Genomic DNA, 7512 nt, shown 5'->3' with positions numbered 1-7512 from the left:
ATGTATTATATATAATATAATACATTTATATATTTTTATATAAATATATATAATATACCTCTAAAAATAATCCAAAAAATATCTACAGTAAAAGTTTTTCATATAGTTTTTGAAAAACAACTAATCCAAACGGACTTGTATTTTAAAAACGAAATGCTACAGTGTTGTTTTTTAAAAACAACCCCAAAAACAGCTAATCCTAGCAGCGCCTTGGCTCTCGCAGTAGCTCAGTGGCTCAATTTTTGTCACTCCATTGGAGGAGCTGAAGCAATTCTCTTTTGTTGAAAATGAGCCGCCCGACGGAAGAGGATGGTGTGAAGAATGAGGAAGAAGAATTTACAACTGGGCCTCTATCTATTTTGATGTTGAGTGTCAAAAATAACACTCTGGTGCTCATTAACTGTAGGAACAACAGAAAGCTTCTTGGTCGTGTGCGTGCCTTTGACAGGCACTGCAATATGGTTCTGGAAAATGTTAGAGAGATGTGGACTGAGGTGCCCAAGACAGGGAAAGGCAAGAAAAAGGCTCTTCCAGTTAACAAGGACAGGTTTATTAGTAAAATGTTCCTTCGCGGGGATTCTGTAATCATTGTTCTGCGTAATCCCAAGTAAATGTTTTGGAGTTCCAGCATGTGATAAGACACGACTACCGAATTATGATGTCAATATTAGGACTTGTGTGGAATCTCTAGTGAGCTGATTTAAAGTTGTGCTTTGGCAAAAATAACAATATGTACTGTCTTTTTATCCTGTCGATTGTTCGGCTTATCTCTAAAAAAAAAAAAAAAAAAAAAAAAAAAAAAGGCTAATCCAAACGGACCTATGGTTAGTTAAAATGAATGTTAGGTGTGTTAACGAGTGCTCGAATGACACCCATCAGAACAATCTTATTGAATTTTATTAATTTGATATATATTCTGCATAATTATTGCCATATCATTATTCCTTAAAGATGGGAAAGTAAACCTTGTTCCATGTCATCACTCTACATAGGTCATAGGCGGTGATAAACCGGTGATGAGTTAACCGGTGATATATATTATTATTCTACATTAAAAGGTCAAAAACAAGTCTGCATACAAAAATAATCGGGCTATTTTGAAGGAATAACTGTTTTGTAGTTTAGTTAAAAAAAATGTTTTGTGACTTTTATTTCGGATAATTTCAGAAACCTCCCTTGAGTTTTTATAATCATATCACTTAGCAACTCTTAATTTTGAAAATTATCACTTACCTTTTTTATTTTAACTTTTTTGATAACATTGTTAAAAAATTTCTAAATATATTATTAAAAACTTGTTTTTGATAACATTGTTTTCATTCCAATCTTGCCATTTTCTTGTGAACCCTTTTATTTTCATAACAAACCAAGTTAATTCCCTAATTTTTGAAAACTTGGTTGATATGGTTTTTTAAATAAGAATTATAAGAAGTTAATAAGGTTGGGGAACCTTTTAATAGTTTCCATGTGCACTAGAAATATAATAAAATTTAGAAATTCTAAACAATTTAAAGAACTCATAAAAGTCACCCAAAAAATTTTACCATGATGAAACTAACATTTTGCACCTTGAAAAGCACCTGAAATAAGTTTTTACAAATACAGTTGAGAATTTTATCTTTTATTAGTTTTCAATCCATTAATCTAAACGAAAATTAGAAACTTTAGAAAACTTGTACACAATTTATAAATCCTTGAATTCATATGAAAATAATTTCCAATAAAAAATAACTTCTTAGTCTTTGAGAACACCTCAAATGAGATTGTAGACGTAATTTTAAACATTTTGTCTTTTTTCTAGTTTTTGAGCCATCAATCTAGACAAAAAAAAAAAATCAAGAAATTCCAAAAATTCTAAAAATTTGAAAAAAAATTCTAAATTGACCAAAAACACTTTGTAATAACACAATAATCTTTTTTGGCTCAAAAAACCTTAAATATAATCTTCAAAATAAATTGTTTGTACCGTAAAATACCTACTACTATATTGTGTTCTATCAGAACTACACATTTGCATAGTTTGTCTTTATTTTCAGGCTTTTATTAATATACTTTCAATTTTGAAGAAAATAATAGAGGACAACAAAGTGCATTTTTGGAATGAAAATGTCTTCTCCATCCAAAAATTAGATTTTTGATAATATATTTTGAAATGGGCTGACAGCTTTCAAAAAATTAAAAAGGGAAAACTTGATATTTTCAAAGTTCAAAAGTGCAAAGTGACATCTCAGAAACCTCAAGATAGGTTCCTAAAATTATCCTTAAAAAAAAAAGACACATAGCTGATGTAATCGGCCATATATAGCATTAAAAACATGGAAAATAAAAAACCAACTACTAGATATATGGGTTGAAAACAATAATTGTTGCATGAGACCATTGGTCTTAATAACCCTAAAACCTAATGCAACCCTAGTCTCAATTTCAGCTAGTAGATCAAGGCCTTCTCGATTATGTTACTTTTAATCTATCTTTTAACATGCAATTTTACTTTCAAGTCAATTTACATTTACTTCTAGCTCTACTATTGAAGACTTTATGGTTTTGATATCTGACAAATAATAATGTGAAGTATTAATGATTTAAGCTAAATGATTCATTAGATGAACACGTGACCATGTTTATAGTTTATTATTGTTATGACCCAAGTCAACCTAATAATAAAAGGGCAAATTAGCTGCTTGCTTGGTTCTCACCAAGGGTTTGAAAACTAAAACCCTACTGATTTACATTTAAGAGTCTAAATTTCTGAGACGAATCATATTCCCCAAGAAACTATAACTACTCAATTTGAGCTAATAACCAAAATTTTGTATTATTGACATATATCAATAAATAATTTCGAAACAAAATCAATAACTTGACATTTTTTTCAGATAACTATACATTTGAACTACTCCTTGAACGTTTGGCTAATCAGATCAAATTAGTGAACTTCAACCGTCTTAAAAAATTTTAAAAATAAGGTGTGAGCTAATAAGCCCAATTAGAATCGTGTGCGCATATGTAGAACAAAAGTCATTTTCTTTAAACAAAATTTGTACATATAATAAAAAGATATTTACGAATTCTATGGAAATTCAAATAAATTAAAAAATTCAGCAATTATCCAATCATAACTATATAAACGGAGGTAAATAACTTTTACCATTGAGGGCAAAATATCGTCCTTATTTTTCTTGACAAATTTGCATGCATGACTTGCTCAACCTATTAACTTTGCTTAGGGATACATAGGTCAACATTGATTTAGATCCTCCATTAGTTCGTCACTTTCTGGGCGGGGTTATGCTAACACTCGACGAGAGTCTAACCTCCCCAAATCTACTTTGGATTCACAATCTCCCCAAATATTAATTTGGGTTCACAACCTCCCCAAACTTAATATTGGGTTCGCGAGAATCACAACTAATATGCAGAATAACTAATGAAAAACATAAATCCTATCATTATACTAAGAGTGCACAAACACAAATGTGTGCAAATAATCCAAAAGACAAATTGCAAAACTTAAAGACCAAGACTCATCTCAAACTTACAACCAAACAAAATTCACCAAGGAACAAGTTTACACATAAATTAGAATGAATTTGTGCTAAAAATTATATTATTTTCTTAATCTAATGGTTTTGATCATCCATCTTTTCTAAAAAATGAACGGTGTGTTTCGATATGTGATTATTTGGAAAAAAATTTATTTAGAAATAACATTGTAACACTTTTTATGATATGATATATGTGAGTTAAAAAGTGGTCGAAAATTGTATTTATGATGTAAAATATTTGATTTTTTTTTGAAGTTATGCTAACCAAACAGATCTAAAGTATCCACTAGCTTTAAGATCAATTTAAGGTTATTAAATTGTCAAAAATTTTCTGTAAATTAATGTTCCAAGAAATTTCTTCCAATTGTCAATGAAGTAATATATTAAAATGTAAATCACAGATAATAGCAGAAAAAAAAAATCTTTAAGTGACAAAGCATTAAAATTTGGTATAAATACATATTGATAATATTTCAAAAACAAAGAATAATTTTGAGTTGGTAAAATAAAGATTTTGCTATTCCAAAAAAAAAAAATAAAAGATTTTGCTACTTTTCTTTTAAAATCTTTTAGAGAAGTTCAATTAAATTTTTAGTACTCAAGTTGGGAAAATGATTTTAAAACAAGTACTCTAATCACCTTTAATAGTTAATCAGAATCATTCTTATGAAATTGAAGGTAATATTTTCCTTGTCTTGAATGCTGAGGTTTAAAATAGATTTTAATTCGTTAGGTTCATACCAAAAGATTGTACTATAAAAATATGCAATTCCAACAAATATCTAAAAAGATGGAACATTAGTTTGTACAAAACAATCGTGAATAATATCAAATTAGTTTCAAGCAAACTAAAATCTAATCTACAAAAGTTTTTCATATTACTGACTTTTGATTAATTTATTAATTTCAATCACTATCCTTTGTTGAATATTTTAAAAATAATTTTGAAGTGAAAGAATATTAAGTTACAAATATTTCTCGAAAGAAAATTTTCATCTAGAACTTATCTAGTTATATTGAAAATCTTTAGCTTAAGGCTCGTAAATCTTAAAGCCAGAATCATACACAGATTACAAGTGCAAGGTTTCAGCAACAACCTAATATTTCATTGGCATATTTGCATGAAACCAAGTTGAATATAAGTTTGAACAATTTGCTTAAGATTTCATGAATACTTATACATCTACAAAAAAATCCTGAAACCAATAAGATAAATCTCAAAAGTTAGCTAATGAACAAGATCTAAGTTTATAAATTTGTTTTACAAAAATTTAACTCTAAAATACGTAGATATCTTGTGAAAAGAACATATGTAAGATAGAGAAATATCAAATAAAATATAATAAATTTCCTAATGACCTTATCATCAATAACAGGACATAATGGGATTGAATTAATAACTAAATCAAATAATAGGAGTAGAAAAATAGTAAAAAAAAAAAGAGACCAATTGTAAATTTCTATAATCACAGGTAAAAGAAAGAACCTTGTGATTGAAAAAGAGAATTAAAACCATGAGTTGATTGATTGATTGACTAATTGATTAAATAAGAGAAAAGTTATAATTAGCACAAACATATAAAGAGCAAGAGAGTAATATATTCATTGGAATTTGGAGAACATAAAGGTATAGTAATATATGATAGGAAAAATAGTAATAAATGATTGGATTGATCAAGACGAATAGGAAATTAAAAAGGAAAGTTTTGAGTTTATTGGAAAAATATTAATATAAATGCATATAAGGTAGGTAATTGATAATTGATTGAAATTTACTATAAATAATAAAGTGAAAAGGAGCGGTAATTAAATGTTACCAAAAGAGAAGAAGAATGAAATCCACCAAAAAATATAAACAAAAATTTTTTTTTGCCACGTTTACTTTGTACAACGTAGATTCATCCAACTTAACAACCTATCATATAGAAGTTGGACATTATACATACATATATATATAATGTGTGTGTATGCATATTATATGTATGTATATATCATACGATGAATTGATGTAGCTAATAGCTCTAGTGCAGCCCGTTCCTGATAAGTGTGTTGGATAAGCATCTTGGAAATAGTTAGTGATGTACTAACATTATAGTGATATGAAATTCTATAATGAAAAGTTACAAGAAAATGAAAGGGCATAATTTAAAATTTTCACCAACTCGATTCAATTTGGATGGGGAAAAATTTTGAAGAGGAATTCCCAAATTTCATATCAATTTGCTTTCTGTTAAGTATTAAATTAATCTTATATTTAATGCTGAAAGATGGGCACTTGGAGCAAAATTCAAAATTAATTTTTGTTAATTTCAACATAATTATTTTAACAATTAGCAATTATTGTTAGTGGTTGATTTTAAGAAAATGTGTCTCCTCCTTGTTTATCATTTACTCAAACAATTTCCTTACAACAACTTAGAATATACTTGGACAATCACAGGCAATGTGAGACCCCAATTAAATAGTAATTATGACACCCCAAATTTTTCTTCTTTGAATTTTTAGTGTATTTGTACATTCTTTTTTATGATTGCAAAATTAGTATGCTTATTAAATCAATGTTTAGTTTTCTAGAAATACAAAAATTAAAGTAACTTAACTATTTACTTGTTAGTTGACGAGGTGATTTCTAAGCGGACGAGCCATGTTGACAGCACGAGCTCACCTGTCAAAATGCAAGAATGGCTGAGGTCTTGTTCCCCAATCTCACTTTGATGCTAAAGTCAATTATAGATCGGGGGTTAATGGTATGAATAGTTAGGTGGATTGCTCTGTGTACTTAACTTGCAGATGATGAGGTGTATTTATAAGGGAGAATTCAACGGACAGGATATGACACCTATACTTAGCTAATGGCCAGATGACATGTTATGGCGGTGGGTTTAAACATAATCCTGACCACTAGGGCGGTAGGCAGTCATATCAACCTGTCAACCACTAGTCGCCTCTTCCGCCGAGACATTGTATGTTGGGGTCCATAACCGTGCTCAAGGTAAGAGCGAAGTTGGGTTAAACAGCCGAAGCGATCATTCATTTTGAGACAATGAAGACGGTCCTTGAAAAAAATAAAGAGTCAAGACAATCACCTCGGTATCAAATAGTAGAGGTGGTGGCCACAATAAGCCCCCCAACCTCGAGGACGGGAGGCTTAAACGACTCCCTTCTCGAGGCTGAGTTATACGGTGAATGAGGGACACGTGTTGCGATGCTAAACGATAAGAGGCCAAATGTCAGTCGAAGGTAACTGATGGGATACGTTCTGAAGGGACGTTAGATGAATCGGTGCACATTAATGAAGAGAAAGGAAGACGGGTGTTTTAAAATTTGAAATGTCCGCCTTTTTACCTTCCATCCCCCCTATAAATAGGAGATTTTTACAATTCACTTTCACCGCTAATGAAAACCATAATAGCAAATCCGAGGTGCCCGTCTGAATTGTCAAAACAGTCTTCTTTTGATCCTGTGACTCAGAGATAAGAAGATAGTAAGTCACCTCTCCCTCTTTAAATAAGATACGTAGCTAGGGTAACTTGGATGCATAAGGAAACGGTTAGATCGGATTTCGAGGAAGTAGGAAGGCCCGACCATAAAAGGAAAAGACATCGTCCAATTCTGAAAGAAAGACCTCGGGGGATTTAATTGAAGCAGCCAGCGAGGAGGCAATTAGTTCCTAGGGATCTGAACCTACAAAATCTGAGGTATTATATGACAATACTTTTGGTTCAGAAGTTCCCCAAGATGAAGGGGTAGTAGTTCCTGTAGATCTACCCAACCTCGATCAAATAGAGTTTGGCGAGTTTCCCCTCTTCAAGAGCACAATTGGGGAACTTAGTGGGAAAGCTCTGCTGCGAAAACATCCCTTCCGTCGAGGCTACAGCATTAATTGGGCCAAGACAGACCAATTAGCAACTGTTCGGCCGAGGTCGCAAGTGATAGTGTATGCTAATCAGATGGAGGCCGGTCTAAG

At 30.9% G+C, this 7512-nt stretch overlaps 1 pseudogene; it reads left to right on the top strand.

Moving 5' to 3' along the window:
• Positions 1 to 203: 203 nt before the first annotated feature.
• LOC113702152 (uncharacterized) lies at positions 204 to 749 on the top strand (annotated as a pseudogene).
• The last annotated feature ends 6763 nt before the right edge of the window (positions 750 to 7512 follow it).

The sequence above is a fragment of the Coffea arabica genome, chromosome 7e, assembly GCF_036785885.1.
Source record: "Coffea arabica cultivar ET-39 chromosome 7e, Coffea Arabica ET-39 HiFi, whole genome shotgun sequence".
Classification (NCBI taxonomy): domain Eukaryota; kingdom Viridiplantae; phylum Streptophyta; class Magnoliopsida; order Gentianales; family Rubiaceae; genus Coffea; species Coffea arabica.
This window is presented reverse-complemented; position numbering and strand designations above follow the sequence as displayed.